The following is a 10,956-nucleotide window of genomic DNA, read 5'->3' as shown; positions in this document are numbered from 1 at the left end:
AAATAATGTAGGCAGGAGCTAGCATAAACAGAATGTTCTTCCCCAGGCAGGCTAATATATAGGCTAGAAAAAAAAAAAAAAAAAAACTTCTAAATTCCTGCTACTTTGTGTGCTGTCTGATGCACTGTGAAGAGTAAAGAAGAGAAAGGGACAGAATTGAAAAAGCAAGATGTGTACATCCACAGTATCAAAGTACTGAAACAGTCAAAACAGAATGGTTTTATGTGCAAGAAAATGATGAAAGGAGTATGAAGGCATTTGTAAGGCTTCTCCTGGCCATTTTGTAGTAGAAGTGCTGATCTCTCTCAGCAAGAGCTATCTGCTATGGGACCTGCACCCTGCAGGACTTTGAGGGATGGCCTCACACAAGAGCTTTTAACAGCCAGGAATTTCAAAGCACAAAATCCAGAACCTTTAGATTACTTAGAAACTATTCTGCGTATTCAGAGCCTGAGGTTTTTGCCTCTGTGATCTTGCATCTGAAGGGCTTGAGGGAAGCAACAGAAAAGAAAGAGAGAAGCTATTTCAGAGCATCCATGAAAAAGTGAAGCAGAACACCAGAAAATGCCATCAGAAAAGGGATATCAGAAAATTCCTCAAAGGGCACAGTCTGTTAAACTACTTAAAGTCTTTGATAGGAAATTGTGTAAAATTCAGATCGCTACACATTCCTGAGCAGAGAAGGTGCCATTCTCTAGGAGCATACCCTGCACTTCCATCCCTTTCAGCTCCAGTTTCAGTGAGAAGCTTTTGGTTTTAGGATAGAAGACACATGTGTGGAAGGTTCCTTCTGTGCTCTGCTGCATGCTCCCAGTCACTAAGTCACTAACCTTCCCCAGAAAATCTAGAAGGGAGTGATGCACACAAGGTTACTCTTTGGACATAAACAGATCTGCCTATCAGGCAGGAGACAAGATCATTCTGAACTTTGTTTGGGTTTCAGTGCCTGTATGATAAACCACAGCCAGTAAATAATTTTCTAGACTTTCCCCCAGAGGAAACTGACACTTGACTATTACTTTGAGCCTCCTCTCCAAACACAACCTCAGGCTTCCAGCAGCTGTGCAGATGGCAGGGGATGAATTTTAATAATCTACAAATCCCAGAATTTGAGGTTACACCACAAAAAGAGCCATTACTGTCTCTGTCTATCATGCCATCTTGACTAAGTTTGAGCATCTGTAATTTTCTTTCCTGATACATGGAGTATTCCTCCAAGAACTGTGACTATTGCTCATGTTGATGAAAATACAATATATCCTTTCCAGTGATGCTGGTTCTACATCATTGTCTTTTGCACCTGCCCTTGCCATTGTCTGGGTGAGCTTTACTTATTGCTCAGGATCAATTAGCAAAGGTATGTGTTATTTGTTACACCCCTACCTTCAGAGAGCCCACGAGGATATCTGTTTTCAGAACCTGTGTGAAATAGTTAAAGAAAGGACAGAGAGAGTTACATCAAAACCAGTCCATTGTCTTCAGCATATGCCATATCAAACATTCCTACACCCTGTGCAGTCTCTCCAGACAGCTGAACTGCACACAGTGCCTCACAGCTCCTGACCTAGAGCAAAATTCCACAGTGTCTTGTGCTCCTCCCCACATTCCTGTGAGCTGCTTGAAACAAATCTAATGTCAAGGAAAAAATTAGCTACTTTACACATATACTCCTAGTCAAATTCAACTGCCTTCAGAGTCTTCTGGTGCCTTTCATAGGACTTGGAGCGAGCAAAGTTGGTAGAAGGCCCTTCCAAGGACTGGCATGCTATGACTCCTCTGCTTCTGCTTGTGCACCACACTGGAGTGGTTTGGGTTGTATAACCTCGACTTTGCACGTAAAGCATGAGCTGGAATGTTAGAGGTGGGAAATGAGAAGAAAACGCCCCTTTGTACTCCACCTTTCTGGGGAGCTGTGGAGATGTCATGGTCAGAGTAGGAAGCAAGAGGATGGCACTTACCGTGAGATGCTGAGGTAACAAATAATAAAGTTGCCTTCGGCTGCGGCTCTTTATACGTTACCTCCTGCCCACACAGCACTCGAGTGCTCTATTTTTGGTCAATAATAATTTACTCTTTAGTTGTAAACGTGTTGTAGCTCTGATCTCTCTGCTAATTACTCAGAGACAGGATTGGTTTAAGGTTGTATGGAGTCAGCTGCACTGACCTGTCCTTTTCACATTGATCTGTGCCAGGATGGAGGATGGAGGAACCCAAAGACAGCTCTGATAAAGCCAAATAAGGCAACACTTGGCTCTGCACTGCAAGGGTTTGCCTTAGTCAGCAGGATGGGATTTTTCTAATTGTGCACAATTATCTCTTAAAGGAGGTAATATTAATGGATGCCCTCCTATCCTCCCAGTTTATCTACACATGCTGCCAGATAAGAAGAAAGATTTATTGAGGCAAAAAATTTTATACCATTGTGTGAGGCACTGGCAAGCCTGAAGCCAGCCTCAGTCTTGGAACAGAGTGAGACAACTGCCAGCTTATGGACCACAGGAGGAACTTGCATTCCTGAGCTGTAGGTTTGCAAGGCATGCTCAAGGTCTCAGCCTGCAGAAAGGTGCCTGACTTTTGTGCCACTCCACGGTCCTGCAGAGGTTGTCATGGGGCAGGCTGGGTGTCAAATCAGAATAACTCTAAGTTGCTCTGTAAAGGCATGTGGAAGGAGAGTGTCTGCTCCTTTCAGATTAGCTGTTTAAGGGCTGCTTTTGACAATGCAAGGGACAGTAAGAAAGGGAGGAAGCCCGAACTGAGAATGTGCTGGAACACAAACAAACCTGTCTGACAAATGGTAAGGGAGGAGGTGGTGTGAACCAAACCTGGTCAGTCACACTGCTTGGTGAAGGCATGTGAAAGTGTAAAAACATATATTCTAGTAAGCTTATCAAATCAGGAACCTTGTGTGTTGGGAAACTAAGGTAAAAGGGGAAACACTAAACAATATATACAGAGAGACACAGGTCTGGCAAAACAAATACAGAGATGACAAGAAGAAACAAACCTCTGGCATGTTGGGCAGGCAAGGGGGCTGTGATGGTGTGCCCAGGAGCCCCTGTGGGATGAGTGGGAGAGCTGTGTGTGTGTGAGCATCAAGCTGGACAAGTAGGCAAAGAGGAAACTGTGACGTGAGTCGGAGGGCTGGGTCTGAGGGGGACAGAGGAGCTGTGCTGGACACAAGGGAGCTGCACATGTGTTTGGGAGCCTGGTGAGCAGGTCTGTGTGACTCTGCTGGTGACTCCTGTTTCTGCCTGTCCCTGAGGAGGAGGGGATCTGTCTGTGCTTGTGTGATGCAGGTGCTCTTGATGGAACCTGTGTGGCTGCTGTAGCAGCTCTGTGACCACTTGTGTCAGTGTCCTGTGTGTCTCTGTGTGTCTCTGGGACGTGTGCCCAACTTTGCTACTGGTTGAACACCCCAAAGTGACATCTGTGCCCCTCAGCGTGGGCAGAGTCATTGGCTCCCCAGGCACCAGTGGCAGCTTTACTGGGCTGGAGTGGCTGGAAGAGGTGGCTATGTGTTCCAGTGTCACATCACAGAGGTGCAACAGTTTTGGGAAGCTGAGGTTTTTGACAAGCATTTACTGGAATCCAGCTGTACACCAGCTCCCTGGGTTAGGAGTGTGCAGGTGGAGAAATTCAAAGAGAGGCACTAGTTTGACACAGTGATGGCTTTTGACTCGGGATGTGCTTCCCAAGAAGTCATGAGTGTAGAGGAGGAAATCCCACTGTCAGGAACGGAGGAATCTCCCCAGACAAGCACTGCTTGGCTTAGTGTTTTCAGGGGACTAGCTATTTTATCTGCATGATTGCTTCTGAATAGTGATGGCCAACTTAGATACCATTTCTGTGTGTAAAAATCTGCCTGGGATTAATTTTTCCTCATGGGCATTATTTCATGTTTTTATTATTAGTTTAGTCTGCACCTTTAATTAAAAGATAGTTACAATGAGGAAAGCAAAGAGTTAATCTTTCCTTCCGTTTTCTTGAAGCTCCTCTGATACGAGGGAAAAAAAATTCAAAATGTTCTGAGTTAGAACAAATATGAGAAAGCCAGAGATGACCACAGCTCTGTAGAACCACCACCACAGAGATGTCCACTTACACTATTCAATCAGTAGCTGCTTGCTATAAAATATACAAGGAGGTCTTTGAATAAGGTTTAACATACACAGCTGAACAGATAGATTTCCTGAACAGTAGGTTGCAAAGTCATCCCAGAGACTACCTTTTTTTCCTTTTTTATTTTTTCCCCCCCTCAGAGGTTAGAATTTCAGCAGGAATGTTGAGAATGTTCATCTGTTCCCATGTGGGTCTATGCTGTGAGCTTGCTGAGAGCCATATAATTACAGGAAAGGCAGCCTGGGATCTGCATTCCCCAAGTAACAGTAAGAATTGATTGCAGGTCTCTCACAGCTTGGGAAAATACTCTTACCACAAGGTAATTTTGTACAGGAGATGAGGTGGCAAAGTAGATCTGTCATCATTACGTAATTTTTCTTTATTTTAAGGCAGAAGAAACATTTGTCAGGAAATTATTTAAACTTTAGAGGCCCTGAAATCTAACCACCTTTTTGTGGAATGACCCAGTTTCCTCTGTGGGAAGAGATGGATTGTCAGATGCATTGTTGTCATTGCTTCATGTTGGGTAACATCCTTGGTGCATTTACACAGCTCTCATGGCTGTTTGTTTTGGATTCTGTTCGGGGTGCCTGTGATTTAGTTACACTAGGAAGCAAAGGCATCTGAATTGGATTATCCTGTAGAAAATGGATTCCTGTAGCATTAAGAGGCACCCTATTTAGGCCTTTCCTCTCCTTTTTTGAGTCCTTTCTAGAATGTTTTTCAGTGCTTCTATTACTTTTTTTTTAAATGGGAGTCATTGACAGTCTTTTCCAGTCTGACCTAAGTGTGAGCACAGACACTCTCTGAAAAGACAGTGACACCACTCAGATGTGGAGATAATATTATTATTGTATTTTTCTTTGGTCAATTGCTGTCTATCAAACATTTAAATTAGCTGAGCTGGTTGCAGCAGCAGAATTGCAGGCACTTTTTACATTTTAACAATCTCAAGACCTGGTTTGGGTCCCCTACATCTGTATTACAGACTGTGTTCTTCACTATTTGCTATGAGCATTTATATTTGCATTTTAATTACGTGCATCTTTAGCTTAAGCATAAGTATACTGGAACCATGACTACTCTTTGTCAGAGGCTATCTGTTTTTCTATATTTGACTCATCTAATTCTTTTGTAGTTAAAGTGATTTTACATTTTCTCCTGGGTAAAAACCAGTAAAAGAGTACGTAGGGAAGAACTAACCCTTTACAATGGCACACCCACCCACTAGTGACCCTACATATTAAGAAGTATTTTGACATCTGTCAATTCAGAAAATTTTAATCTGTGGTATGTACTGCTCTGGTCTTGTGGTGTTCTAGCTCACCAAAACACAGACAAGTGAAATCAGTAGCAGATCTGTGTGCTATTAGTATTATTGCTTTTAGTAAGGAAGGATATAAACTCATAAATATCAACACAGTTTAAGCTGCCTTAAAGGTAGTGCAAATTACTGGATTTAGTTTGGCATATCAAGTATTCCAGTGTTTGCACCAAATCAATATCTATATGATAAGTCTATTATTTGCAACACTGTTGTAAGTGTTGCAAATACGTATATTATTTATAGAATTTTAAATTACTAGCTGCCCTCTGGGTGTTCCCCAATATTTCAAGAATTATTGAAAATTATTATCGGGGATACTTTTGAAATATAGTGTCTGATTGCCAGATTGTTAGAATAAGTTACTTAAGAGAAGGCATGCAGAAGGAGATGACTGGCATGGAATAACATCCTCCTGAGGAATGACTGAGTGGACTTTGATTCTCCAGTTTGAAGAAGATTCAGTGGAGAAAATAAAATAACTCTATTATCTGAAAAATCCAGAGTGCCATACACTTATTCAATGTCTCTTTTATGTAAGAATGGCAAACACAAGTACCAGGATGATGGTTCAAAGCAAGTGAAAGAAGATGTAATTCACTGCCAGAAGGTAGGATGGAGCACCTATGCAGGGCATCTGACCCCAAGGGTCAGTGAGAATGGTTTCCCCAAAGGAGGTCCTCTAGAATGAAGGAGAAGCAATAAGGATAATTTTTTGAGCATGTCTGGGAATTCACAAGTTATTAGGAGAAACCTGGGCTCATAAGAAACAATAGACTGGAGGTGGTGCAGATGATGAGTTTCAGGGATACCAGCAAAGCACCTACAGACTGTGCATGTCTGCCCCAGCCAGGCCCTGAGATGATCTCAGCTGGTCAGAGCATGGTGGTGGTAACACCAAGGTGTGGATTCAATCCCTGTATGGGCCATTCACTTAAGAGTTGGACTTGATGATCCTCGAGGGTCCCTTTCAATTCAGAATATTCTATGATCTATAAATTACTCTTACAGGTGACGGCAGTCACAGATTCATGATTGCTGCCAGCAGATACAAAGAATCTTTCTTCTCAGGTAATAATGTCTGACAATGTCTCTCTCAGAAAACCCCAGATGTCTGTAAATCAGTCCTATACCTCTGGACACTATTTATTATGCTTCTGGAATACAGATAATAAGACGTCATTCCTTCCATCCATTTAGAATAGTGGAGACATGTTGTACTAGCAGATTAATCTTCATGCTTTCTGTAAATTGTTATTCCTGGAATTCTATAAATTCTCCTATTTGCAAATGTTGGTCAATCACAAACATCTTCAGGATTTGTCACAATTCTGGCTTTGTCAAACTACATGATACATAAATGTCAGCCTGTCTTGGGAGCTGAAAGGTTAGATAAGCATGCTAAGCCCAACCCGACAAATTTGTTCATTTGGTTATCTAATTAATTCTTTGCTCTTTGTGGATGGCAGAGTGATTATTTTCTCTATTCTGTGCTTCTGGCAAGACTCAGGGTACACACCACACCTGTTCCTGTAGCACTAAATAGCTTTGATCCTGTGACTGTTACCCAGTAGCTTTTCCAGTGGAGGCTCATGAAGAGATAATTTTCCCAGTACAAGTGGTCAGAGAAGCAAGGTTTCCATACTAGGTCCTCAAACCACTGACAGATAAGCTGCTGTATCTGCAACTATCTGACACTTTGGGGACAGATGGACATTTTTGTCTAAACGAGTATGGCTGTTCTCATGTTTCATACCCAACTCCCTTTCCCTGGGCCTTCAGGCAGATACATATTTTTTCCTGGTATCATCACCTTTCAGACCTTTTATCACTCCATCTTAACTGTGTTACTGTGTTGGTCTTACTACAGCACACTGAAAAGGGAAGAGGGGCAACTACCTTCTTGTTGTCCCACATCAACTCAAAAAGCTTCTAAAAATGTAATTTTTTGTGGATTTAGCCTCCATGTAGGATCCTTCCATTACATCTGATGCAAAGATGATTTAAGATCATTTATCTGCATTAGCAATTCTGTAAAGACTGTATCCTTCACTGTTCATGCAGCTCTCTGAAAGCCACAAAGATACTCTATCATACACATCATTTGTGTTCATTCATGGGATAAAGCCTGTTCCCTGTGCTTTAAATTATGTGTTTGCAAAGTTGTAGGGGACTGGTTTTGGAGAAAAGGAGGAAAGGAGACACCATTCCCAAGGTGCAAAGCTGTCACTGCCATGGTAACCCCACAGTTTCATTTGGTGGTGTCCTGTTTCATTGAAAGCTTTTTGCTGTTCAGTCTCCTGTTCCACGGACAAAGCAAGAATTCCTACATAGTTCTTCTCACGTTAGACAGCATGACTTTTAGGCTCAAATGATCAGTGTTGCCAGAAAAACTGCATATACATAGAGAGATGTACCTTCAAACACATTTTTGATCTCAGCAAATGCTCCTGCATTTAATAGGAACAAATGAGTTGAGATTTGAAAACGTGTACTTTGATCTTTTGAGCCTGTCTTTAAACAATACTCTTTTCTAATGAAAGCACAAAGATAATTTATGCAAAGAGAACAGAAAGATAGCCTAAACTTGTCAAAAGTGTTCGATATTTCATGCTGATTTTCTGCATCACTGAACATGAGTTTGACACTTCACCAGGGCCAGATAGAATTAATGAAAATCTTTGAGGGATTCCTTTCTAAAAATATATTTGCAAGCCTTTTTTTCACAGCTGTCACTTAGCCCCAGCCTAGAAAAGTTTCTGCTGTAATACTGCAACATGGGCACTGAAGATAACTTTCAGCTAGCTACTGAACACTGCAAAATAGTCAATGATATATACTGTATATTTTAGGGGAAAGGGGATGTATATCCTAAATTTATATTTTTTTCTTCCCCCATCATAAACCAGTGGCATGATCATATCTGCAGGTTATTTCAGCAGTTGCAAAGTTGGCAGCAATCCATATTCTGTGCAAGTTACTGACAAGAACTATTTATTACCCTGTGGACTGTGGGGTTATTTCACCTTAAGAGACAGATCTTCTTCTTCCTTATGCTCTTTTGGAGGCAACCAAACTGAAAACAATTAATTACCAGGCCATTATTTGTACCTTGCCATTGTGAAGGCAGCAAAACTTTTTTTTTTTTTTTTTTTAATCCAAGCCATTCTGATAGCAAAAACAGAAGTGGAGGCAGAAGCAATTGAAATAATATATATTGTTTGCTCCCATTTACAGCTGATCTCATACCTGTACTGTCTCTTTGCACAAGAGCAAATCATACGGCAAATTTGGGATGTTATCTAGCAGCAGAAAAAACCCATGTTGAGATAAAAATGGCTTGACTTCCCTGCCAGAAATTTTCAGCTAATTAAATGATGAGGATTGTACATTCTGCCTGTTGCCAAATAGACAACACAAGTAGTCAGTTCCAAGTGGCCAAGACCAGAGGGTACTTACCCAAGGTTTCCATAGGAGCATGGAGGTGTAACATCTAGACCAGTGGCTGTAGTGTGTGAGCTCTTACTAAAGCTGCCTTGCTTTTGGAGATCTGGAAGTTGTCTAGTAGAATGCTAATTTTTGAAAAGTGTTTCAGGGAATGGTTGCCCAGTAAATTTAGTGCCAATACTAAGAAAAAGTAGAAGTTAATAAGGATTAGAATTTGAGAACACAGTGATAATTAACCATATTGAGAAAAACAGCATTTGTAAAGGGAAGTGCTATTCCACAAACTTAGTGGAGAATCAAAGGTATGTGGATAGTTGGGAGAGCCAGCTGGTAGTGTCTCAATATCTATAAGCCATGTGAGAAGGTTTATCACCTTTCTTAAAGAAGCTAAGTCTATGTCTGTGATGTTACATAAGCTAGTTTTGAGAAGTGATCCTGGACAAGGACAGGCCGATAATCCTGCTGCAGGAGTATAAGTGTCCCTGGGGATGGTGTCTGAGTGTCCAAAGTGGCTTGATCTGAAGCAAATCCCAGGAGCAGCTTGGAGAGAAGCTCAGTCCAGCAGCTCTATTTATGTATATATCACATTGGGGCCCATCACAGCGCTCCTGTACTGCCCTCAAAGGCCATGGATCCTCTTTGCCCCTGATGAACCTCACAGCCCTACTCAGTAATGTCCCCTCTACCCTTGCTGTCCTCCTGCGCAGAGCCTGCTAGCAGGTTATGAAACAGCCCTCGTTGTGTACTGAGGAGGGATTACCAGGGCATCAGAGACCTTGCCTGGTGCTAAGGACTCCTCTGCTTTTTGTAAAATATATTCTATATCTAGGACATCAACACTGTACTTTGCTTGAGCTGTTTTAAAGCAGGCAGTAAATGCAGTGTGGAGAAGTGAACTTCTGTCACAGCGAGGTTGCTTCTCCCTTTTGCCTTCTGACTGCCCACGGCAGCCTCACATTTCACCTGCAGTCTTGCCAGCAGCCAGGGGCAGAGCTGGGTCACTGGGCTCATATCAGGGCTCTGCTCTTTCCATGGCCGCTCACCACTGCCTGAACAGTCATCCAGTCCAGAGCTGCTCTCTGAGGCATCTCTGTGGAGCCAAGCTGCAGCCGGGTGCTGCAAGGACAGCTTCTTTCCTTGCTATGAAAATATCCGGGAGGATGGGTATGGGAAAGAGAGATGTTTGTGAAATGTGCTGTACTTCTCTAGTTTTCAAACAAGCAGAAACTCCATACTGTCCTTTTCTTCCACATTTAACAGGCAAGACCCTGCACCAATTCTTTTTAGCTACCTTCCCTGTCTTTCCAAATAAATAATTTTGAAGGAACTCCTGGTTACTTTTGTAACAGCAGTTCAGCAAGCTCAGGATTTTGGGGGACAATATAACGTGCTGGATCAGTTAACCTGAGAGTGACATGATTGCTGCAGCTCCACGCCCTCAGGTCCAACCAGCGCCAAGACTGCAGGTGTGTTCCCAGCTAGACATTTACACAGAACATGTGTGTACACCCTGTGGGGGAATTGCACAGCTGTGCTCTGGTTAGAAGTTCACACACTCCCTGAAAGAAAAATATTATCTTCTTGACTCAGAGTCAGGAAAAAAACCATCATAAAAAAAGTAGGAAGTGGGACCCCAAAACCTGAACATTGCTTGGCAGTTAAGAGGGTGAGCAAGGTGAATTCATTAAAATTCACTCCTCTGAGCAAGGAGTGAATGAATTCACTCCTCTGAGCAAGGAGGCATTCATTAAAACAGGATTATCTGTGTGGTACGAAAGTTGCATGTTGATTTGTCAAGTTTTTCTTTCTCCAGAAGGAACTCAGTAGCAATCTTTTTCACAGGTGTCAATCAATCCCACAGACATCTTTTCTCCAGGTGTCTGACATGTGACTCTGGGAACATTCTTGGAGATGTCATGACACTCAACTAGGAATCCAATCAGGGCAAGCTGTCCTGTAAAGCTGCAAAGTATTTATCAAAGCCTTGAAATTTAATGCTAAAAAGAGTGACTACTTTTGACCTTGATTATATATCAATGATGAAAGAATAACGCAAATTTTCACAT

This window comes from Coloeus monedula (genome assembly GCF_965178545.1).
Source record: "Coloeus monedula genome assembly, chromosome: 19".
Lineage (NCBI taxonomy): Eukaryota > Metazoa > Chordata > Aves > Passeriformes > Corvidae > Coloeus > Coloeus monedula.
The sequence above is the reverse complement of the archived record's forward strand: the minus strand, read 5'-3'. Positions refer to the sequence as shown.